At 43.2% G+C, this 25622-nt stretch overlaps 1 protein-coding gene and 1 long non-coding RNA gene across 5 annotated transcripts in view; one reads left to right on the top strand and one right to left on the bottom strand.

The window, feature by feature from the left end:
- Positions 1–25622, top strand: part of PPCDC (phosphopantothenoylcysteine decarboxylase) — a 352571-nt gene that overhangs the window by 302748 nt on the left and 24201 nt on the right. The window lies entirely within an intron of this gene.
- Positions 4106–12325, bottom strand: LOC115075511. Of its 2 annotated transcripts, XR_003852539.1 has the most exons (3): positions 12235–12325; positions 11837–12091; positions 4106–4198 (listed from the first exon to the last, which is right to left on the bottom strand). It is a non-coding gene; the product is annotated as an uncharacterized LOC115075511 (long non-coding RNA). The 2 variants fall into 2 exon arrangements; XR_003852538.1 differs by lacking the exon at positions 4106–4198 and having other exon boundaries at positions 11557–12091.

Raw genomic sequence — 25622 nt, 5'->3', positions numbered from 1 at the left:
CTTTCTCATACTGTAGGCAGGTCTTCATTCTCACTGAATGGTGCAAGTGCCTTCTCCACACTCACTCAACCTGCAGTATTGCTTAATTACCTGGAGAAGAGAAAGCTGCTGCCAGGATCGGACTCCAGCTGCTCAAATCGACAGAAAAATCCCAGATGGAGCATTCATACTAATGAGGTCACTTTCTAAACCCAAACTCCTGCCACTGGTCTGCTAGTGAGCTAAGGTCCCTTACCTCCACTTCTCTCTGTCACAGCAAGGTCCCAAGCAGCAATCAGAGCACATAATGAACAGGGAAAGAAACCACAGAGACCAGCAGAGAATGATGCAAGAGCTTTTGGCTTGCTGAGGCAAGAAGCTGGGAGGTGGTTCAGGCTCCCTAAGAGCCTGATGTAAGAAGACATAAGAAAGAACTTGTGCGCTGAACTTCAACACACATTTTCTTTGCTCACTTGGCAAACGAGTTAACTTTCAGTTCAGTAAGTTGATGGTATGCTAATGCGTTGGGAGTTAAAAAAAAAAAAAAAACCCAATGATAACCTAAAATGTGCCCACAAAGACATGCTTAGGGGTAGATTTTAAGAGAAGCGTGCTTGGGGTACATTTGTGCGCACTACTCGGCGTGCACAAATGTACACCTGATTTTATAACATGCACGCGCTGCATGTTTACGCCTACCTTGTTAAACCTTTTTAAACCTTTTACACCTGCCTCTGTCAGGCGTATCTTGCGGCCGGCTGCCGGTGCACCATCCCCTGGCACAGCTGCTGTGCCGGAGGCCTCAGTCCCGCCCCCGGATTGGCACCACACCCATGACCCCACCCCCTTCCCGCCCCTTTTTCATACACGCGTCCCGGGACTTGCGCGCCACCGAGCCTACTGCGCATAAAACATGATTTAAGGGTATGAACCATGTTTTCTGCACATAAAACTTGTTATGCGCACAGATCATGATTTATGAACAAAATATGTTCTCTGTGCACAGATCATAATTTATTTATTTACAGGCCGATTCTGTAAAGTGTGCTTGGCCATGTGCACTGTTTAACATGAGTTTGCCCTTGTGTTTTTGACTCGCATCTATTACCCCTTACACTGTACAGGGGTTTAGCGCCTCGAAAACGTGTGGCCAAACCCCCTGAAAACTACAAGCTCTCATCACATGTCAATACATGTTGATGAGGCTATTAGTTAGTCACCCGGGATTCTGAACGTAAAATGTGCGACCAATCCTTCGACAGGCGTTAATTTATGAGCAGCCCAAAAAAGTGTACAGAAAAGCAGAATATATAGTGCTTTTCTGTACACCCTCCGACTTAATATCCTAGCGATATTAAGTTGGAGGAACCAAAACTGAAAAAAAAAAAATATGCTGGCCAGTCCGGTTAGGAGAACAGACGCTCAATTTTACCGGTGTCTGTTTTCCTAACCGATCACTGTCAGCAGGGGTTCGGAAAACCGATGCTCGTAAAATTGAGCGTCGTTTCCTGAACCCGCTAGGCCAAGGAGGCGCTAGGGGTGGGTAATCATTCCTAGCGTCTCCTTTTAGCGCAACACACTGCATAGCTTTTAAACTGAGAAACAAGTCCATGCTCCGCACTCATAAAACATGACCAGTCTGTGAGTAAAGACCCACAGGGGTTGCTATTTCAGTAATTAAGGCAGGGATAAAAAAAAAAAACCCTGTATTTTTAATTTTTCTTTTATATGCTGCTGCTCATAAAATAATAGAAAGCCGACAGCCAGCACCCTCTCTTCCCCTTTTTCCTTTTAGAGAAACTACAAAACCACAGACTGCTTCTGCTAAGGACAGTACGTGTCCTCAGGACAGATAAAAGATTATTAGATTACCCACCTCCCCGTATCCCCCACAACCAGCTTTAGCAAAGGCTTTCTGCAAAATAGAAATAGTAAGAAAAACCGCAATCTAGAAACCGCACGTAGACATACCTGCCAAAAAAGACAGAAGAAAAAGGAGAAGAGGCAAGATTAGGGAACGAACGTCTCAGATAAGGGGGGAAGGAGAGCAGGGCCTTTCCATAGCTAAGAATATATATTGTGCTGCAGTGATGTAAAGGTGTGCCTACTCTTGTATGACACCCATGTTTGCAAGCTTGTGAAATAAAGAAACCTTTAAACTGTTCCTCTCAAATTGTGTCCACTGTAATTATTCCCAAGAGGAATTTGCTTATGTCCTTCAAGTTCCACTTGAAATAAGAGGGGGCTCACAAGAGCCACATATTACCAGATCATCACTGCTCAGGCAGATGCACATGCAGGCTTTAAACAGAAAACAGCCTGCACTCAGCGTGCTCATAACACAGCCACGCAGTCCACAAGGCAGCCACCATTAGCTTTCATAGGGCCAACTCGCCACCCGCCGCCATGCCTTGAACGAATTCTGCCGCCGCTTTCGCTTCGTCGAACACCCGAGGGTTCCATCGATGCCAGACCTGCCGTCATGCAAGGTATAGTAGAGAGAAGCAGATACTTCTGTGTGCCAGATCGGTGCAGATTGGAGAGGACGCCTTCCGGAGGTTAGATACCTGCAGAGAGAAATTCTGGAAGATTAGCATTTTCCTATTCTCAAATAGGAATCTGCTTCCACATCTGCTTCTGACAGTGTTGAACTATCTCCACTTTTAGGGCATAGTTTCATATCTTGGTGATAACCATGCAGGGTTTTTGATCTGCCGCTGGTTTAGGGCCCAGCCGATGTGCATGCTCGATGAACCCCACCGGGGCCGCTGCCACAAAGCCAACCGTAGTCTTCAACCAGGTTTCCGGTGTACAGCCCAGGTCTTGGTTTGGTATACTCTCGGGAAAGGCCATGAAGCAGAAATTATTCCATCGAGCCCAATTTTCTAAGTGGTCCAGCTTGTCATCACGCAGACGGGCCACTTTCTCTAGGGTTTCAACTTTCCACTCCAGCGCCTCAACATCGTCCTCCACCACTGCAACACAGCCTTCCACTGAGTCCATGTGGTTCCCAAATTCCGTCATGGAGGAGCACACCTCAGCTATCTGTTCCAGAATTTAAGTAAGTTTGACATCAAGTGCCACCACTACCACCGCAGGTACCTTCTCTTCTATAGAACCCTCTGCCAGAGCATCTGGCAATTCGGGCTCGCTCACCTCCATCTTGGCATCTGAGGCCTTCACTTTATCTCTGTCTTTTTTTGCAGCTTTAGTTGCCATGAATTCCAGGAACCTGGCAACAAATTTGATGCTGAAGCTCAGGAAAAAAAACTCCATGCCTGGACTTGTGAAGTAGTCGAGTAATTGCAGGTAAAATGCAGATTTATCAAGGTGGTTGCTGGAGCTCAAACTCCTCCGTCTCTAAAAGTCTTCTTTAAATAAGAATGCCTTCGATCTTTTTTGAAAACCTTAAGATCAAATATGTTCCTAAGGTCTCACCCCCCACAGCTTGGAATGATAAATATCCCAAGTTGGCTGGGATCTCCGAGGTATAGCAGAATCCCTTTCCAAACAATGTCTGAGGTCCAGACATACTTCAGATTCTTCCTCTTTTTTTTTTTTTTTTTATTAATTTTCAACAAATACAAGCAAGACAATCCTTACTTACAGAAAACAAAAGTAACATATCCAGAGAAAAAGGAAATATTCAAAAAGGAAATCCATTCTTGATAGAAATATATATTAAATAAATAAATAAATAAATATAACATTTTTCCATAAGGAAATACCTTAGAGTAGGGGGCGGACATAAAGGAGATATAAGGTAATACCATAAGAGAAACAGGCTTAACGTGGATCTTCCAACCTAGATATTACCAGGAGACAGAATAGTTATACTCCTGGAATTAATAAGGGATTTAAATTGTTCAAGAAGAAAACAAAACAAAACATTCATTCTGAGAACAAATGATACATTTACATGGGTATCTTAATACAAAGGTGAACCCTCAAAGATATTATCTGCGGCCTTAGTGTGAGAAAATCATGTCTCCTTTCCTGTGTAGCATGGGCAAAGTCCGGATAAATACGGACTTCCTGACTATGAAAAGGGCTGCAATTTTCTTAAAGTATCTTTTCATAACCTCACTTAATTCCAGTTCAGAAACAAACGAGACTGAAAGAGTAGCAAGTTCCTAAATCTCAGCTGTAGAATCTTCTAGGAATTGAGTCAAATTTTCCATCATCTCAGAATGATTTTCTTGAAAAGGTCTTTCCTTAGCTGAAAACGGCAATAAAAACATTTTACTAATACAAGGAATTTTTCCAGCTTCAAATGTAAGTATGTATATATATTTATTTATTTATTTATTTATAATTCTTATATACCGACATTCCTGTATAGTATACAAATCACACCGGTTTACAATACAACAGAACAGTCGCGGGTAAGGCGTTACATTAAAACATTGCGTCTAAGAGAATATAAACATGTAAACATATAAACAATTCGAGGGGAACGTGAGGGAGACCCTATAAACATTAGAGCCTTAAAACATTAGATCATTAACAGTAAACATTAGCATAAACCTTAACATTAGAACGTAAGCATAAAAATTTAAGTAACATTGGCTTAATGGCATGACTGCAATTAATGCGGTTGGGGAAACCAACTGAACAATGGAAGACTATATATATCCAGGAAATAATTTTTAAAGGTATGGTAGGGGTCTTTCCCTACCACCTTAGGGAAATTCAAGAAGTGCAGGTTTAAGTGCCTTGTATAGTTCTCCAAGTGTTCTATCCTGCGAGAGACATTGCCAAGATCTTTAATCATTTTCATATTACAAGCTTGAGTCTTAGAAACAGAAGACTTCATAGTCTCTGTCTGAGATTTAAACATGTTAGTTTGACTGTCAACTTTAGGTTCAAGTGATTCCATCTTGGTAGTAAGATTTTCCAATTTAATATGATGGTCTCTCAAAGAACAACCAAATCCCACTACTAGGACCCACAACGCCTCTAGCGTAACTACTGCTGGCTTGGCTCTAGCGTAACTACTGCTGACTTGGGTGGAAGATGAAAAAGCTCACCCACATATCCAGAAGGAGAAGAGTCTGCTTCTGGAACAGCTCTCACCGGCACCGCTGCGGCTCCCCCACGGTCTCCCAAGTTCTCTGTTGGTGAAGAAGCGGGGACAAAAGCAGAAGAATCCAGAAATCCAGAGGCCTCCAGTGAGCAAGGAGGGAGCAAAGACAACAGCGGCAACCCTCCACTCTGGCCCCCACCTCCCGCGGTCGCAACAATGACGTCACCATTCTGCGCCGCAGTCGAGAGAGAGAAGCCGGCATTTGCCGGAGCCAGCGGAGGACGAAGATCAGGGGGGGACTTAAGGTAACATCCCCTGGTCATTCCGATGCTCCCTTGTCGACAATTGCAGCGTGGCTGCGTACCCCCTCGAGCGTTGCCCCCTCCAGGTGTATAAGATGTTATTAAGTGCTGCTCGGTGGGGAAATAAGTGTCGGGGGGTAGACACGAACCTTCCCTTTTCTTTTAAGAGGCATCTTTAAGGGAACAGAACAGAAGGGAGAGCGCGTCCAAACCGCCATCTTGCCCCCCTATATCAGCTTTTTCATACTTCAGATTCTTCTAAATATTCTCTCTTTTCCTGGGGCAGAGACTCCAGTGGGGTGAACGCCAGATGAACAAAACTTTTTATTCTTACTACTCCTCTCCAGATGTTAACCAGGTATCTTTCAAGATGATAGGTCAAGACAAGGGTGACAGCAAACTTCCTCCTGAAACGAAAAAGGAAAAAAATCTTCACACAAACCAGAGTCGCCCCTGTCCGTCCACTGGGTGTGAGATGGAATTAAAAAGCTTCTCTCATCCCAGTCCTTCCCAGGAACACTTTCCTCCTTGAGCAAGGACCAGGGGATCCAGAAAAAAAACACCAACAAGTAAAAATCCAAAAAGCCTCAATAAACAAATACTGAGGCAAACCCTTCCAGCCAAACTGTGGACCAAACAGGTAAACTCCCTTTTGTTCTATCCTGGGATACCAGGATGTGAGGCCTGGCCCACCCAGTGATAAGGGGATCGAAGAAAAATCACTCCAAACGCCACAAAGCTTCTGCTAACTGCAAAGTGCCACACCGATCTCCCTCTGCTCGCTTTTGAGTTCATCATTCCACAGGAAATGCTATAGGAAAATGGTACAGCTCTCCTAATTCTTAACCCCGTGTCCTAGACTAGGACCATCTAGCGGAGATCGTCACATATATTTCTGAGCTCAGGTGAGTTCTCTGCAGAGTTTTCATACTGATCCTCCAGTTTGACCCAATGCCAGGGAAATACTGCACAGTTTAGAAGGAAAAGGCTCAGTGCCAACCAGGTGCGGCAGAAGAGAAGAGGCCGGAAGTTGCACCCACCCAATGCTCAACCTATGGAGAAAAAAGGAGAGGAGATGGCCCTACTAATGAGCAGTGGATTTCAGGTAAACAGGCAATCCCAGAGCTTGTTCAGTAGGAAATCCTACAGCAAAAGTAAGGGATTCCAGATGGAGTGTGGCTTGTGACTTTCTAAAATGGAAGAAGCAGATCATCTTCAAGTAAATGCACCCTTAGTCAGATTGACATAACTGAAGAAGTGCTATTTTAGTAAAGTTACTGTTGGAATGCCGTCCAGGAAGACTGTTTATTGTAGTCAAAGCATCCCCAGAGCCTAGAGGCATATCTTTCCCCACTCCCCCAACTCAGGAACAGTCCTGCACCCCATGTCACACTAAGGACATGGGAGGGGAGCTACAAAACCATCAAGGACCATCACAAACATTTTATTTGATGGTAACTTGTTGAATGACCCTTTATTAGACACTGTAAAACCATTATGCCTTCCACATTATGGAGAGAACAATGCTTGCCCTTTCAATAGTGTGCACACTAAAAAGACAACATTTGCTTCGGAGCAGATGTTAAATTTTAGGACTCAGAAAGCACTCACTAAACAGTAGGTGCAGAAGAGCAGATCGTGCTATTTGCTGTGTACATACTCAATTCTAATTTGCATATGATATTCCTTTAGTTACAGGAACAAACGCACTAGTTATAGCTTACTCAAACCAATAACTTCCAATCCTAGTTCAAGGTGCACAAAAAGGTTTTAGTTTGTAGTATTATATTTTTAGCACATCCAGAATGGCATTAACATGCACATTAAATTTTACTGCATTGGCCCCTCAATACCAAGTGTTCCCGATGTCAGGCAAATGCCTTTTTATGTAGGAAAAAAGGCAGCTTCTCCATGGCTCAGAATGAGATGGGCTCAAAATACTTCATTATACATCCAATTTGCCTCTTTGACTTCCCAAACAGCTCCCGCTCCAGCTTTCAATAGCAAATTTGTATTTACTGGCTGACCCAAATAATTGTTCGTCTTGGACTCCTTTCTGGACTCTAAATAGGAGCATGGACTCCTGGAACATCATAGCAGTGCAGATCCAATAAGAAGAGTAAGTCAAAGGCAGGAATTCATAGTTTCTGATTTTTTTTCCCAAATGTTTTCTATGTTTGTAAGTTGAAATGAGTCAGAAATGTGGATGATGCTCATGGCACTGCAGAAATAGCGAGAGCCCCTGGAGATGTGGCATGGTTACAGAGGCGGTTGGGCACACGGCTACTGATAGAAACCTCACCGGGCAGTGCGAGCACTGATGAGCTCTCAGGAGCTGGGTTATGAATGCAGGTTTTTCAAAACTTCCTTCCCTTTCTTACATCAACAAACTGGGCACTGGCTGGTTATCAAACAGGATGAGCAACATAGTTGTTTTGGGCATGGAAAGGAAAGTGCTCATGGCACTGGCTTGGCAAGGATTGTCGTATTGTGTTGAATTCCAGCTGCCAACTCCTTCTGGATGAAAAGTTAGTTGTATGGTTTAGCACTGCTTTTAAACAAAATTCTTTTAGCCCCATGGAAGTTGGATCTTTCAAAGTCTTCTTAAATGTCCTTTTATTATAGCTATCGAATGTTAGCAAAACAGGAGACGCACACTCTGAATGGAATTCATAGGCATGTGTGAAAAGTAAATGAAAACCATTTCTGGTGCTTGATTGAAGTATTGTAGAGGCCCTTCATAAGAACATAAGAAATTGCCATGCTGGGTCAGACCAAGGGCCTGTTTCCAACAGTGGCCAATCCAGGCCATAAGAACCTGGCAAGTATCCAAAAACTAAGTCTATTCCATGTTCCGTTGCTAGCAACAGCAGTGGCTATTTTCTAAGTCAGCTTAATTAATAGCAGGTAATGGACTTCTCCAAGAACTTATCCAAACCTTTTTTGAACCCAGCTACACTAACTGCACTAACCACATCCTCTGGCAACAAATTCCAGATCTTAATTTTGCATTGTGTGAAAAAGAATTGTATCCGATTAGTCTTAAATGTGCTACTTCATACCAGCTTTGGATTGACTGCTGTTAGATTTGATGTCATTTTAAAGAGTAGTACAGTATCTTGATCAGAGAGTAGTACATGTGACTTTTGCCCTAAGAAGTTAGCCTTGCCCTCTCTACAAACATGCATTGAGAGGCTTCAGCTGGATTGAGTGCCCCCATTGTGACAGAGAACTTAACTTACTAGGCTTTGCCTTTATGTGATGTCCGTGTAGTGTCAGTGTGTCATGGAGGAGTACCACTCTAAGATGGTCTAAAAGCCCTTGCATTGGCACAAGGAGAGAGAAGGGAAAAGCTGGTACTAAGGAGTTAGGGATTCCAAGACCCTGTGCGCTGTGTATGTGTGTGTGTGTGTGTGTCTGTGTCTGTGTCTGTGTGTGTGTATGTCTGTGTCTGTGTCTGTGTGTGTGTGTGTGTTTTGGAGCTACCTCTTCACAGAATGGCACAGAGAAGGCTCATAGGAGACTGAGAAGGATTCCAGAAGTGGAGGTTCCAGAAGGAGAGAAAGAGAGAAATAGTCCTGAACAGCATCATATCCTGAGGAACCCTGAGAGGAAGGGATTCCCTGCAAGCTGGGGACGAGTGTACTGGGTGGTGTCAGAGGCGAAGCATCCACCAGAGTCAAAGCCTGATTCTACTAAAATCATTTAGCGACTCAAGAGAGTAAGGAACCTTTTAAGGAAAAAGATTTCAGCTACCCGACAGGTATTGGGAGGGCCCAGGGTGGCAGGGGTACCCATCCCAATTAGCTGACCAGTGATGGGGAAGGAGTGTGGAGAAGAGGATGGAAGAGACTGTGTTTAATGTGCTAGGCATTTTTTGAATTGAGTTGTAGAACTGGTGCATTGTGCTGTGGGGTGCCAGAAATGTTTGCCATCAGTTATTATAAAGGATTTTTTGTTTTTGAGCAATAGCCTGGGAGTCCTGCGTGGTCTTTTTGGTGCGACTGTACTGGTGAGCAGGAAAACCCCCTGTGTGAACACGGGAAAACCCTAAGGGCCTTGATTTCCCCCCCCCCCCCCCTTCTATATGGGAACCCTGGAAGGTCATGGGGCTTTGCGTGGTCCATGGTCCTTCCCATGTGCCCCCAGGACCAGAATCAGAACAGGGCCAGTGCTACAAACAGTTTATGGATCAGAGTGAGGGAGTTGAGCAAAAACTTGTAAACTCTTATTGAATCCTGTCATTGGCTGTCCACAGGCTTCATCTAGCATGGAGCCGCATAGGCTATACAATATGCACATATAAAACCCAAGTCAGCCAGTCAAGTGAGCTGATTAAAACATCTCTCCCCTTATGTAGGCTTGTTTTTCCACTAATGAAAATGTAAAAGAGGTGTTCAGCCAGTGCATGAAAAGAAACCCCATTTTTCTGTTAGAAAAGTCTTTACGTTCATTTTGATTAAACGCTAAGTTTTTTTCTCCTGCCTTGTTGCAGTTTCAATTACCTCACTGCCTCATCGTCACCTCAAAAGCACTTCTAAGTGCTACCAAAAATGTAAAAGTTTGAAAATGTCCAAGGAATGCCCACAGAAGAAAGTGACTGTCAGTAGCTTCAAGGCCTGTATCTGGGGAGGTCAATTGTCCATCACAGATACTGATTCCAAAAGCTCCAGTGATCTATGATTACCCGACATCAACAGCCAAATTGCAGGTAAGCTGAATTCAATCAGTGAAATAGGAAAAATAGTAAGTCATTATTGAAATTTGCCCTTTTGAGCCAGATTATACAAAAATATTTCCTCATTTTGTGTCAATGGGAAAAATGTTTCATATATCTGGCCCTGGTATCACTTTATTGTAACATAGTAATGATGGCAGGAAAGGACCAAATGATCTATCTAGTCTGCCCAGTAAGCTTCTTATGGTAGTAACTGCCGCTCCCTGCATGCTACCTCCATGCTTATATAATATCCACATTATATATATTATAAAGAGGGAGAGAGAGTGCACAGCTAGCATAAGGATTGTTAAGATGCTGCTGTATTCCTTTTTATTCTTTCTTCTCTAAGTTTGCTTAGTAACAGGCACTGAGTTAACAGCAAGGAACACATCTGTTTTTCTAAAAAAATAAGGCCACTGCTTTTTCAGGCAGTAATATGATCTTTAATTAGACATAGCCTAATGAGCTACAGCTGGACATTGTCAGAGTTATGAGTGTAAGCCAGAACTCCTAACTTACAGACTCTGGATTAAAGCCAGAGAAAATAAGAATATTAGAAGCTGCAATTGAAGGTGTTTTTTAGGTAAGCCTCAGACATGAACAGGTAGCCATGGAGTCTCCGAGCTTGAAGTCTTTCATTTCACAAGATACATTGACTCATAGAAAGAAAGACCTATGAGGGAAGTATTCTTTGTATAGATCTTTATCTTTGTTATTGCAATAGCTATTTTCCTGTATTGATTTATGCAGTATTGCTGTACTGTTATGTGATATTGTCTTTCTGATTATACAATGTCTACCATACTTTACCATATTTAGTAAATTGAGTTTTGCTTTTACGAGATTGTGTGTTGTGTGTGCTAAGGCATAATATAACCCCCATTCAAGTTACCGCTTATATCCTGTTACAGCAGCCTCCTGGAGGCCTTGCCTTGGTTTTTATGTATGTATGTTGTCACCTCTGCACTGTTCTGTTCTCTTTTAATTTTATTTACCTTTGCATTTCTTTCTTGTTTTAAATTTTATTATGTGTGTATCGTTAGAACCCACCTTGAATCATGGAGGTCGTAGGCTATAAATGCTTTTAAATAAATAAATATATCCTCCAGAACTTTCCTCCTGAACTTTTCTATGCCATTGGTACCTACATGTACTACGACAGTTGGTGCCTCCCCAGCATTCTCTAAAATCTTTTCTAGGTGGTGCGTGAGATCCGCTACCTTCGCACCAGACAGGCAAGTTACCAAGCAATCCTCATACCCACAGCCACCCAGCTATTTACATTCTTAATTTTAACGCCAAGGAGTGGATATAAGGCCCAGAGGCTGTGACTCAAACACAGTCAAATAATGGTACACTTTTCTTTAGATTGCCATATCTGAGTGGTCAAAATTTCCTGAGCAGGGGGAAGACTAATTTTCTAGTCCCTGTGCATTGCAGTTACTTAAATCCCAGTTAGAAATTATTGTATATGACAGTGATGTCTCTGCTCAATTCATTAAACAGCAAGAAGTACACTAGAAACTGAATTGGTTTCCAACAATACATTTACTGAATTGATGAGTACTGATAAAATGTTCTTTAGAGTGATATCTTCCTTTAGAGATGTTGTAATCAAGGTTTAGGAATAAATTTGTGACTTCTTTTATACTTCAATTTATTAAGAGATGTAAAAGCCAATTGTCCAAGTTAATAAGTATAGTTTTCCTTGTCCTTCCTCATGGATTAGGGTCATTGGTAAACTTTCCTCCCATGTAGACAGTGATTAGAATGCTTAGTCCCATTTAAATACAAAACCTCATCTCCTACCTCTCCAGTAGTTTTCTTTATGAGCTCACATTCTCCTCCAAGTACCAGATTGATACTCTTGTTACTTCACCTCTCCCAAAATCTCCAATAGATATAAGTGAATCCTTGAAGGGTTCACAGTAACTCCTTTCTCTTTTCCTTCTCATCTCCTTTCGATGGCTGAAAGTCATCCCTCCTTTGGATACTGGTGATCTCCTAGGCTGCTTCACAATGAAGAGATCTCTCTCTTGAAGATGTCAAACAAAAGCTAAGCCCCTAGTAAATTGGAACACAAAAAAAAATCTCTTTACAAAACACAGAAAAACCCACGAGTCAAGGAGGCTGGAACAACTCCAAGCTCAGCAACATAAAAGGGGCCTTTAAAATAGTCTTTCAAAAATAAAGAAAAGCTCTCTCACCCCATATCTTTCCCAGGTCTCATTGTGAGAACTTCAGAGGCCTTTCCTCTTCAACATAATCCAAAACAGGGAATACGCAGGAGCATGCTGCACCTGAGAGGGAAACAAAATCTTCCACACAGTAAAATGGTGGTCAGAATATTTATATAAGAGGAGCTCACCTTGTGCACTCTCCCACATGGAGAAGCCAGCTACCCACACTATTATTATATTTTCTCCCCACAAAATAACAAAAAGGGGCTCTACATAATGATCAAATTACCTACTATAATGCCTGTCCTAACCCTTCCATCCTGGGTATATGACCCTGGAGACACATCCTCGGGATGAGAGGATAAAGCATCACCTGGAGGGCAGAACCTAGCTACTGGATCACTTTCTGGCACACCAGTGATGGTCTCCTGCCAGATGACCTTTCTCCTCCAAAGCAGCACTAGGGCTACTTGACTGGAATTGGGACTGCTCTACTATGTCCCTGAAGGTCTCCCCTGTAATCCTCTCTGTCTGCCTCATCTCCTCCAAGACTGCCATTCGGGCCTCCAGAGATCGGACTTGTTATCTGAGAGCCAGGAATTTTTTGCACTGGGTGCACACATACAACCTCTCACCAATTTGTAGGTAATTATAAATGTGGCATTTAGTACAAAAGACTGGATAGCTCCCAACTTGTTGCTGGACTTCTGTCTGCATCTTAATTTTACCTATTTGCTAAAGTTTTAAAAGCTGATTAAGTAGACAGTATGTCTTTCAATACACGGGTTTTTAAATTTGACTAGGATTTTTAATTATTTGATGTCTTTTAAATCTAAGGTTTATAAATTGATAACTAGGTGACTTATGTTAGTTTGTGAATGACCAGCAATCAGGACTAAGAGTATGTTAGTCAAAATCATTAATTGACCCTTAGTTTGAAGATTTTCTTCCTAACTGGAGAAAAGGGGTAATCTTCTATATAACAAAAAAGTGACTGGGGGTGAGTGGGAAAAGGGGATAGTGATGGGTGGCAATCCAACCAATGACAAGTTGCCCAGGAACCAGTACTCTTACCTTTTACGATCAAGTAAATGACCATTGCAAACTCACAATTCTAATACTTACAAATACCAAACTTTACCAACTCACAAAATTAATCCAAAGTCTATTTTCCTTAAAAACATACAATTATTTACACAAATAAACAAATACTAACGTATACTAGCTCACAAAATTAACCCAAAGCCTACTAGCCCTATACACACACAATTCTTAACATTTGCAAATACTAACCTTAAAAACTAATACACAATATACACAGCTAGTAATAGTTTAAGATTATTTTTTTTCCAAATTTAAGCATTCTTTCACAGCAAGTCCAACTTACCACCAGCAGAGGAAGGTTCTTCAGTCATCACTCCCTCTGGACAGCAATCCCATATGATTGTTTGTTCCTCTCTCATGTACAGAGACACAAGGTCCTGGTGCTCCAACCTCTGGCAGTGGTCTGAGGAATACTGGATGGGTGGCAGCTGGAAAAGCACCTTGATGGATTAAATACCAAGACACATAATTACCTATCACACTACAAGCAACCTCCCGATCTTGCCAACCTACTTACCAGAAGCAAACTACCACCTAACCAGGCAATAACAAAAAGGGATATGCTAGCATTCACAGCCCCCGGGGAGAGAAGGTGGAGGGAGTCCCAGCCATAATACAACTGTAACATCTAGTGGCCAGACACAAGGTGCCTGCATACTGAGTTCCAGAGGAAGCCGTGGTCTGTGGTCTTAACTGTAGACGATTGCTGCAACAGCTGCACTAGACGGGAAAGAGAGATAAAAACTGGGATGTGAGAATGAAGGCTCATGTTGCCAAAGTATAGCAGAGGCTGGTTCCAGTTACCCTAGAAGCCCTAAGCAGCAAAAAGAAACTGCCAGGCCAAATAAAAGGATTCTCTATCCTGCTAATGCAAGATTTGCATACATATATGAATTAAACCACAATCCTCCCTACATGTAGCAAAACCATAGATGCACACGTTGTTCATCGACAAATTCATCAATGTAGTTACACAGTGTAATTACACAGAAAAGTATGTGTGCAAATAATGGACACTCTGTAACAGTGATTGCTGGTACTGCTGTAGCAACAGTACCCAAGGATTGAACTCTGGTCACCATTCACTCACCTTTTACATACATTGATGATTAAAGTGGGGAGTATATCTCACATTTACTGACCACACTCTTGGATCTGAAATGGCTGAACTGCATATATACTGAATCTCTTACAGAGCTGCCTTGGGAAATTTGAATATCAATAGGTGAATAGTTTACAGATGGATGTGATTACCCAGGGAAAGAGGTGGGAGTAGAAATGGACTGGGAGAGAAGCACAACTTTGTTTTTTTTGTTTGTTTGCTTTTAAAGTGGCTGAGATGCAGTCTTGGGAAATGAGTTAAAATCACAAAAAATATAGCAAGAATCATATATTGCCACTGATTTTTCCAAGATCCTCATTCTCTTACTATGTAAATTTCAAAACCTGTTTAACTCTTTCTAGGCTTTTAGACCGTCAAATTAAGAGCCAAGTGAATATCTCAGCCACACAGGGGATCCTATTTCCCTGGATCTGTAAAGAGCGCATCCTTGGTGCAGATGCAAATTCTGCCTAACTGAACATAGACAGAAAAATACATGCTCATATGTTGGACGTGTGGTAATAGATTAAAAAAGGGATTAAATTAGCACAAGTTTGAAAATTGTCTGAAACTTCTTAAGACCTACAGTCTAAACGCTGTTCGGTCATTTTAGATTCCAGCATGAGATAAGTGTGAGCTATACTCTCCACTTTAGATTAAAAAAACTTTAAAGATGATTGAATCATGCATGTATGCGAAAGATTTGTGACCGGATAGTAGCCTGGGCTGAAACCTTGACGATTAGCGCTACTGCTCACAAGTTTCAAACCTGTGCTAACTCAACCCCTTTTTGTGTCTGTTACCCATGTGTCTGCTAGGGATGTGCAATCATTTTTCCCGAATTAGGCAATGTCAACGAAATTGCCTAATTCGGAATGGTTCGGGAGAACCGAAAAACGGTTGAATTTTTTTCCAAAATTTCAGAAAAAATTCATTTTTGAGTTAGTGTGCACTAACCCAAAAATCGGGGCCCCCGAATAAAAAACCCCTGAACCATGGGAAAAATGAAATTCCCGCAGGGGGGGGGGGCCCAAAACAAAGCCTGAAATAAAATTTTTACCCGAAGCACATCTCTAGTGCCCGCTGTATGCACACAAATCTTCCTGTGTCATATACATTCATAATTCAACCATCTTAAGCATTTATCCAGAGCAGGAGTCCCCAGACTATGGTTGGACTAAACCCAGACCGCAGAGCTCGTTTGGTCAGCCCACCATGCTTGTCCGTTGCGCAGTTGGATTCGCCTCATGTTTTCTTCCTGAGTTAGTACAGAAAGGCTGTCAGTGAGAAGAGACCCTGGCCACCTGTGCAGCTAAAAAATGTCGCTGCTGGGGAGGGCAGGCTGGCTCCAGGGTGAGGGAAGGGTAGGGAGAATAAGGGGGTGCAGGAAGAATTGGGAATGAATGAGAAAGATGAGTGACGGAAAAGGAGGAGGGAATGAGAAGGAAGGGGAAGAGAGTGAGGAGGGTGGGAGTAAATGAAGAGAATGGATGGGGTAAAAGAGAGGAGAGTTGGGTCAGAGGAGAGTCGGGTAAGTGAAGGGAAGGATGAGAGCAGAGTGGGATGAGTGGATGGGAGGGAGTGAGAGTGAAGAGAGGGGAGTAGGGTGAAAGGAGAGTGGAGTGAATGAAAGGGAAGAGAGGGGAGTGAATGGGATAAGTGTCAGGGGGAGGTGGTGAGAGTGAAAGGAGTATGTCTCTCACACACACACACACACACACATGCACATGCACACACACCTCACAGGGGTGGGGGATGCAGGTGGTAGATGCAAGGGAAGGGAAAGCCAGAGAGCAGGGTCCTTGGGGGTACAGTAGGATTGCCAACTTCTGAGAAATCTAGAAATATTATTATTGGCGTGTTATCTGCCACACCCCTGGGAACCCTGTCCCCCTCCCTTTTCCGCTATTTCCAATTATCCCTCCATGCTCAGCAAACCCCGAGGTGGACACAACCTGCCACCATCTCACTGTCCTTTTACTGGTTAGAAATTTCCTTTGTAGCCCTTCTTTTGAAGTTTGGGGACTCCTGATTTATACTGATCTCACATTTATTCACTTGATCTTATGCCTGTATCAGAAAGAGCTGGGCATCCTAGTTGCAAACTCTTAAAGAGTTTCCTTGGGAAATGTTAATATCAATTGAGGAACACATATGTAGAGGGACTTGATTATCTAGGGAGGGTGGAGGCTTGGAGGGAAGCACATTTTTTAAAAACGTTCCTGGGAGGCTGACCTAGGGATTAAGGCTAAAATCAGAAAAAATATAGCATGAATTGTAGATTGCCACTGATCCTGGCACCATCCTCGTCATTTTCCTATATACATTTCAAAGCTTGACAAATTCTATTTAAAATGTATCCAATGCAAGAAATGTTCCAACAGAGACTGAACATGATTCAAACTGCAGCACCAAGACTTGTTATAGGTGGGATAGGGTGACTCCCTTTCTGAAAGCACTTCACTGGTGCATTCAAACACTTTAAACACTGGTGGTGTTTAAAGCTTACTCTTTCCTAGTCTGAAGTATTTGGCAGAGTAGCTAAACTGGTATTCTACCTCACGCCAACTTAGGTCTAGTCAGAGAGCCTATCTGAGGGACCAATGTAATAAGCTGAGGGTTAAAAATTGTGCACTAAAATCAAGTTGTTCATTCCCAGTGTAGTAAAATAATGGAATGCTAATGCATACACTATCTACAAAATGTGCATTAAAAAAATGTAATGCACATAAAAACATGATTTGTGCACTTAAACTATGTTTTCCATGCAGAAAACATGGTTTGAGCATTAAAAAGTGTTTTTAGCACAGAAAGCATTTTTTGTCTGAATAAATCATATTTTATGTGTGGAAAGCATTTTCTCTGCACTTAAATCCCAAGAGCAATTTCTGGCACCAAATCTCAAGCTTCTGCCTAGAGAGACTAAACTATCCCTAAAAACTTTACCTCTGGTTATGAGTTAAATTTCAACAGCTAAGAAAACATGAGTTAGGCTGTCACATTGGATGTTGGAGGTAATAGCTAATATCTTATTTACTATTATGTTTACATTGGGGGATGGGGTGGGGGGGTGCTAGCCTGTATGCACATTGTTGTACGGGAGAGTCCTTCCTGCATCGGCAGTAAAGTTTGTTCACAAAAAAGTGTGCACAATTACAGATAAGCTTGTATGCTGTGCTGAGCATGCCACTTTATTACATCAGCCCCAAAGGTTTGGCTGTTTTGCAATAGAAAAGGAGCTTTCTCAGTGAGCATTCCACCGTTCTGGAATCTGCTTACTTTTGATCTCAGATCTGATGTGAGTTACCAGTCCTTTGATAAAGGTCTTAAGACCTTTTTATTTACTCAGATAGCCTAAAGTTTTGGAGTATTGTTAATTTAGATTGTGATTATTTTAATTTGGTTATATTTTGTTTTATGTTATATTGGTTTTGTTTTTGGTATTGGTTTTATATGACTCCATTTTATTTAATTATTTATTTATTTGCTTGATTTATAATTTGCGTTTTGAACACTTCAAAGTGGATTATAAAAGTAATTGTGCTAGGTTTTTGTTATTTTTTTTAGTTTTTAACTGTTTTATTGATTGTGCAATTATATATATATATATTTTTTTTTTTTTTTTAATTTCTGCATGTAGTCTGTGTTGAAAGGGTTATAAACCACAGGAAAAAAATGATACATCTCTAAATTAAATTAACTGAAACAAGTAACTTACACACCCCTGATCTCTTCTATCCAATCCTACCACCAAACACACATATGGGAAAGTACTTCTCTCAATGAGATGTTCATTCTCTCATGTATTCGTATTAGTCCTCAAAAGCAACTGCAAAGCACACAGGAAAGAAAGACATGAGAACTGAAATATATGAATTTTGCCAAACTCTAAAAATAATGGGCTGAGTCAAGACAATGGATTTACGGCCCATCCTGGTAATTGATAGCCCCCTTTCCTCACAATTCTGATGAGGTGTTACTTTTACACTTTTCTCCACACCTCCTTCTGACCCCCTCCAGGGACTAAACTCTTGATAATTTCTGCTAATTTGCTCACCATTCCACCCCACCTAATTGACTCAAGCACTGTTAATCTCCTGTATACCACACCCCTTCATGTGCATAGGTTTCCTTCCTTCTTCCTTGCTATTACATATGTGGTTTCAAAAAACTAAATTGTGCCTAAAACTAGTGTATCATTTTCATATTGGACTCATGAAAGGTATTATAACATTTAAAAAAATCCAATAGAACAAAGGCTCCTTTTCTGCTGGTACATGCCGGTATGTCATATTGGCACCTTTTCCTCAGTGACTGCAGAGACATTGGCATGCCACCCACATGAGCCAAGGAAGTAGGCAGGTGGTGCACATACAGCGGGACTCCACAGTGAAGGGAGCCCACCATGCACCACAATGAAGAAGCCCTGGGGCAGTTGGCAGGCAGGAGCAGCAGTGCCCCATGCTGCCTGCTCTTTGGGTAATGTTCACTTTTCAGCATGGAGAGTCATAGCAGTGTGGGGCGCAGGGACTCACAGCTGCCTCCTCTCTCATATGAGCTTCCTGTTTCAAGGTAGAAGAAAGTGCTTTGAATCCTGGAGGGAAGATTGAGGAGGAGGGGAAGGAGAGGGGGGATTAGTATAGTGATGCCAAAATAGAGAAGGAAGGCAAGAAAAAAGCAAGATGTGAAGAGAGATATAGGAAAGGGCAGGAAAGAAGGAAGAAGAGCGCTTTGGGAAGAAGGGAAAGAAACAGAGAAAACAGGACGGAAGGGGTGGGTGAAGAAGGAAGATGGGAAGGGTGGGTAGATATTGGGAATAAGGGGGAAAAGTGAGATATGTAAGGAGAAATGTGAGAAGGTGAGATGAGAGTGAGAGAACAGGAGGGGAGGAGTGAGGCAGAACGAGTAAGATTAGGAAGGGGAAAGAACATAAAAGCATAAGAACATAAGAATTGCCATCCTGTGTCAGACCAAGGGTCTATCAAGCCCAGATCCTGTTTCCAACAGTGGCCAATCCAGGCTACAAGTACCCTGCAAGTACCCAAACATTAAATAAATCTCAAGCTGCTACTGCTTAATAATTAATAGCAGTTTATGGATTTTTCCTCTAGGAACTTATCCAAACCTTTTTTAAACCCAGCTACACTAACTGCTGTAACCACATCACCAGGCAATGAATTCCAGAGCTTAACTATGCGCTGAGTGAAAAAGAATTTTCTTCGATTTATTTTAAACTAGCCGTTAAGCCCGTAACAATGGGCAACATTAACATTTTTTTTCAGTCCATTTCCTTACCCCCTCATTCTCCCCTCCCTCCTCTCATTCTCCCTCACCCTCTAGTCTCCCTCCCCCCTCCCCTCACTCTCTCCTCCCTCCCCTCACTCTCTCCCCCTCCCCCCTCCCCTCAGTCACTCCCCCTCCGGATGGTGCAGACGGAAGATCTCCGGGGGAGGTCCCTCCCTCCCTCGCGTGCATCACCACCACTGCTCGTCGCCCGCCACTGCTCGTCGCTGCCACCGCCACTACTGCTCCTTGCCATGCCATTTTTATTACTGGCAAGTTCTGACTGACGTGCTGCCCGCGCATGCGCGGTAGAGTTGCTCTCTACTGCGTATTTGCGGCACGTCGGTCAAGCTTCATTTATCTAGTAGATGAGCTACTTGCTAACTTCATGGAGTGCCCCTTAGTCCTTCTATTATCTGAGAGAGTAAATAACCGATTTACATTAACTTCTTCAAGTCCTTTCATGATTTTGTAGACCTCTATCATATCCCCCTCAGTCAACTTATCCCCAAACTGAACAGCCCTAACTTCCTTAGCCTTACCTCATAGGGCAGCTGATCCATTCCACTTGTCATTTTGGTCGCCCTTCTCTGCACTTGCACTTTCTCCAGTGCAACTATATCTTTTTTGAGATGTGGCTTTGCCATTTCCTTCTTAATAATTCCTAACATTCTGTTTGCTTTTTTGATCACCACAGCACACTAAGCCAACGATTTCAATGTATTATCCACTATGATGCCGAGATCTCTTTCCTGGGTGGTAACTCCTAAGATAGAACCTAACATCGTGTAACTATAGCATGGATTATTTTTCCTTATATGCATCACTTTGCACTTGTCAACATTAAATTTCATCTGCCGTTTGGAAGCCCAGTCTTCCAGACTCGCAACATCCTCTTGCAATTTATCACAATCTGTTTGAGAGTTAACTACTCTGCATAATTTTGTATCATCTGCAACTTTGATTACCTCACTTGGACCCTTTTCCAGATTATTTATAAATATATTAAAAAGCACCGGTCCAAGTACAGATCCCTGAGGCACTCCACTGTTTACCCTTTTCCACTGAGAAAATTGCCCATTTAATCCTACTCTGTTTCCTGTCTTTTAACCAGTTTGTAATCCACGAAAGGACATCACCTCCTATCCCATGACTTTTTAGTTTTCTTAGAAGCCTCTCATGCGGGACTTTGTCAAACGTCTTCTGAAAATCCAAATGCAGCACATCTACTGGTTCACCTTTATCCACATGTTTATTAACCCCTTCAGAAAAATGTAGGAGATTTATGAGGCGAGACTTCCGTTGGGTAAATAAGAGAAGACGAGAGATAGGGAAGGTGAGAGGTTATGGAGAGTGAAAGTGGGGGAATGGAGAAGGACGAAAGGGGAAGGTGTGAAAGGGAAAGGACAGAGATAAGGAATAGATGCAAGGAGGAGATGGAGGCCAGAGAGGAGGAAGAAGAGTGGTGTGGATGAGAGGAGGAAGAAGAGTGGTGTGGATGAGAGAAGAGAGGAGGAAGAAGGATGGTGTGGATGAGAGGAGGAAGAAGGGTGGTGTGGATGAGAGAAGAGACAAGGAAGAAGGATGGTGTGGATGAGAGGAGGAAGAAGAGTGGTGTGGATGAGAGAAGAGAGGAGGAAGAAGAGTGGTGTGGATGAGAGAAGAGAGGAGGAAGAAGGATGGTGTGGATGAGAGGAAGAAGAAGGGTGGTGTGGATGAGAGAAGAGAGGAGGAAGAAGGGTGGTGTGGATGAGAGGAGGAAGAAGGGTGGTGTGGATGAGAGGAGAGACAAGGAAGAAGGATGGTGTGGATGAGAGGAGGAAGAAGAGTGGTGTGGATGAGAGAAGAGAGGAGGAAGAAGGGTGGTGTGGATGAGAGAAGAGAGGAGGAAGAAGAGTGGTGTGGATGAGAGAAGAGAGGAGGAAGAAGGGTGGTGTGGATGAGAGGAGGAAGAAGAGTGGTGTGGATGAGAGAAGAGAGGAGGAAGAAGAGTGGTGTGGATGAGAGGAGGAAGAAGAGTGGTGTGGATGAGAGAAGAGAGGAGGAAGAAGGATGGTGTGGATGAGAGGAGGAAGAAGAGTGGTGTGGATGAGAGGAGGAAGAAGAGTAGTGTGGATGAGAGAAGAGAGGAGGAAGAAGAGAGGTGGATGAGAGAAGAGAGGAGGAAGAAGGATGGTGCGGATGAGAGGAGGAAGAAGAGTGGTGTGGATGAGAGAAGAGAGGAGGAAGAAGGATGGTGTGGATGAGAGGAGGAAGAAGGGTGGTGTGGATGAGAGGAGGAAGAAGAGTGGTGTGGATGAGAGAAGAGAGGAGGAAGAAGAGAGGTGGATGAGAGAAGAGAGGAGGAAGAAGGATGGTGCGGATGAGAGGAGGAAGAAGAGTGCTGTGGATGAGAGAAGAGAGGAGGAAGAAGGATGGTGTGGATGAGAGGAGGAAGAAGAGTGGTGTGGATGAGAGAAGAGAGGAGGAAGAAGGGTGGTGTGGATGAGAGAAGAGACAAGGAAGAAGGATGGTGTGGATGAGAGGAGGAAGAAGAGTGGTGTGGATGAGAGAAGAGAGGAGGAAGAAGAGTGGTGTGGATGAGAGAAGAGAGGAGGAAGAAGGATGGTGTGGATGAGAGGAAGAAGAAGGGTGGTGTGGATGAGAGAAGAGAGGAGGAAGAAGAGTGGTGTGGATGAGAGGAGGAAGAAGGGTGGTGTGGATGAGAGGAGAGAGGAGGAAGAAGGATGGTGTGGATGAGATGAGGAAGAAGGGTGGTGTGGATGAGAGGAGGAAGAAGGGTGGTGTGGATGAGAGAAGAGAGGAGGAAGAAGGATGGTGTGGATGAGAGGAGGAAGAAGGGTGGTGTGGATGAGAGGAGGAAGAAGAGTGGTGTGGATGAGAGAAGAGAGGAGGAAGAAGAGTGGTGTGGATGAGAGGAGAGAGGAGGAAGAAGGATGGTGTGGATGAGAGGAGGAAGAAGGGTGGTGTGGATGAGAGGAGGAAGAAGAGTGGTGTGGATGAGAGAAGAGAGGAGGAAGAAGGATGGTGTGGATGAGAGGAGGAAGAAGGGTGGTGTGGATGAGAGAAGAGAGGAGGAAGAAGGATGGTGTGGATGAGAGGAGGAAGAAGGATGGTGTGGATGAGAGAGCTAAAAAATGTTCAGGGATGTGTGACAGGAGCAGAAGTATATGAAGTGGGGAAGGGGAGTGTGTTGAGAGAAAGGATGTGTATGAAGAGAGGAGGAAAGTGTGTGTATGTGTGAAAGCGAAGGAAGGGCGAGGAAAATAGACCTTAGGTAAGATAAAGAGAAACCAAAGGAAAAAGAAAAGAAATCACATGGAGGAAGGACAGAGGCAAAAGAAGAAAAATGGCGGCAGGGTAGAAAAATCATGAGGAAAGGCAAAGAACACAGAATGGGTAATAGCAGAAGGAAGCTTAGAAATGAAAGGAGAGAGGAAATACGGAGAAAGGGATAAGGAATAAGGAAAGGCATGAAAAATAAAAATAAGAAATCGAAAGAAATTAATTATGAAAAGAATCAAGAAAAAAAATAAAGGAAGCAGATAAGAACAGATCTGAAAAAATTAAATGGAAAATTATTGTTACATTACAAGGCTCAACAACAGAGCAAGAGTGCAGGAGCTCATTTGCAGTGGACAGGGGAGCTGTCGCCCTGCCTGGAGAGAGAGACTGTAAGCAAAAGAGCGCTTGCTGCCTGGAGACAGGGTGGAGGATGACTGACTGCTGGAGATGGAAGAGGGGGCCCAGAGAGAGAGACTGCGGAGGCTGGGGAGGGAGGGGTTTGAGATCCAGTGCTGGGGAAGGGAGGGGAAGGGGAAGGGGAAGAGGCTGCTGAGGATGGGGTGGAGGAGGCATTGAGAGAGAGGTAGTGACACAGAGCTGGGCCTTGAGATCTGTGTTTGGAGGGTGAGTGCTTGGTAGTACTGGCACCTTTCTTTCTAGAAAAAAAAATAGTACTGGAAAAGAGGATGCCTGTTAGATCCTCAAAAATAAAATTGCATTAGGAAGTAGGTGGGCAGGGGTGATTCCTTTTGCCAGGCTTAAGGTGCTTAAAGGTATGAGCTTTCAAGATTAGTCAGGACAATACCTGAAGTGGGGCCTGCCGTTATCCTGGAATTTGCATCTTTAAACCTTTGTTAGGCTAACAAAGTTATCACCTCTCTGACGACTTTGCTGATTTTCTCTTAAGGAACTCTATTGTTATGTTTGTTTTTGTGACCTGGGTGTGACTGAGTACTTGTACTGCACACAGAAGCTTGCCAGAAACCCTCTTCAAAAGGTGGGAAGTCTCATTTACATTCCTCTGTCTTTCCCTCAAATGCCTATCATGCTACTTTCTGAACAATGGAATTTAGTTTCTGGTGCCTGCCATTCCTTATACACGTATTATAATGTCAAATATATTGAGCCCTGGGTGGACAAACTGGTGAAACTGGCAGAGGCTTGGGCACGCACCCCTTTTAAAATCTCCCGACTTACACGGTAGAAGCAGGATTTGTGTGCCTGCGTGTACACCTGTTTAAAACTGGGTGCACATGTGTGCACAAGTGGAGAGTACATTGTACAAATCAACTCCTCTTTTACCTTTCCTCGCTCCAAATGACAGAAAATCTTCAGTGATGTCAGTTTTGCTGTTTGTACCTCTGACTGTGTATGTAAAACTGCTCCCCCCAAAACCCACCCCGAGTTAAAAGTGCCCCCTCTTACAGTGGTATAAATAGTAAAGTTATATAGTGATCTCTACAGATGTTCTCTCTCTCTCTCTCTCTCTCTCTCTCTGAAATTATCCTAACCATGTCCTCTTTTTTACTGCGGACACTATTTTTGCTATACTTATAGCATTCTGATTAATCTAGGTCTAAGTCTGGTTGGGCCAAAGAGCTAAGCTAAAGTTAGCCAGATAAAGTTAGTTAGCTATACTTAATAATGCAGCTGCACTATTGAATGTACCTCAAAGTAAAGAACCTAAGAACCTGCCATACTGGGTCAGACCAAGGGTCCATCAAGCCCAGCATCCTGTTTCCAACAGTGGCCAATCCAGGCCATAAGAACCTGGATAAGTATTTCTACTATCGGGACAGTGACTGAATATGGACCTCTGTTTGCTGTCACCCAAAACCAAATCCACCCCGAGTTAAAAGTGCCCCCTCTTACAGTGGTATAAATAGTAAAGTTACATATTGGTCTCTACAGAGTCTCTCTCTTTCCCCACTCCTCCTCCATATACCATCAAAACCTTTTTGGTCGGTAATGAACAGGAAACGTGGGCACAATGCACAGAAAAAAGGTATAGTTATTTCTAGCATTAAAACCTATGTTGCTGAGTGTTACTCTATCGCATTTGACGTTAGGAGATGTTCATTGCCATTAACTCTGTCCAAACTCCTCCCACTTGCATAACAAATTGGAAATTTGCATATTAGCATGTGTTGCGCTATTTAATGCACATGTTAGGGCCTTAACGCTAGCATTAAGGCCCTAACACAAAATGATAAATGACCCTGTTAGAGGGCTAAGTGGGCCAGCTAACTTTGAATGTGGGAGTTATCCAGATAACTTAGGCCTGGATTCACCATTCTATCGCAGAATGGTGAATCCAGTGAAAACGGGGGCGGGGATAGTGAAGGGGGGCGGGCCTGCGAAAGCCGGCAGCCTTCGCACCACCGCGGTGTTTTTTCTGCCAGTTTTCGCACCCCATAGCGCCACCATGAAAGATGGCGCTATTGGGTGTGCTACCGGTGACAATAACGTTACTAACCTTATCACCGCCAGTGAAGACACCGCCGAGTCCGCCTCCTTGCCGCCCCGACTCCTCCCCTCGCCGCCCTGACTCTGCCCCCAGCATGCTATCACACGCAAAAAGGGCCTTTTCGCGTGCAATAGAGGCTTATCGCACGTGATAAGCCTTTGAAAATGACCCCCT

This window comes from Rhinatrema bivittatum, chromosome 13 (assembly GCF_901001135.1).
Source record: "Rhinatrema bivittatum chromosome 13, aRhiBiv1.1, whole genome shotgun sequence".
Taxonomy (NCBI): Eukaryota; Metazoa; Chordata; class Amphibia; order Gymnophiona; family Rhinatrematidae; genus Rhinatrema; species Rhinatrema bivittatum.
This window is presented reverse-complemented; position numbering and strand designations above follow the sequence as displayed.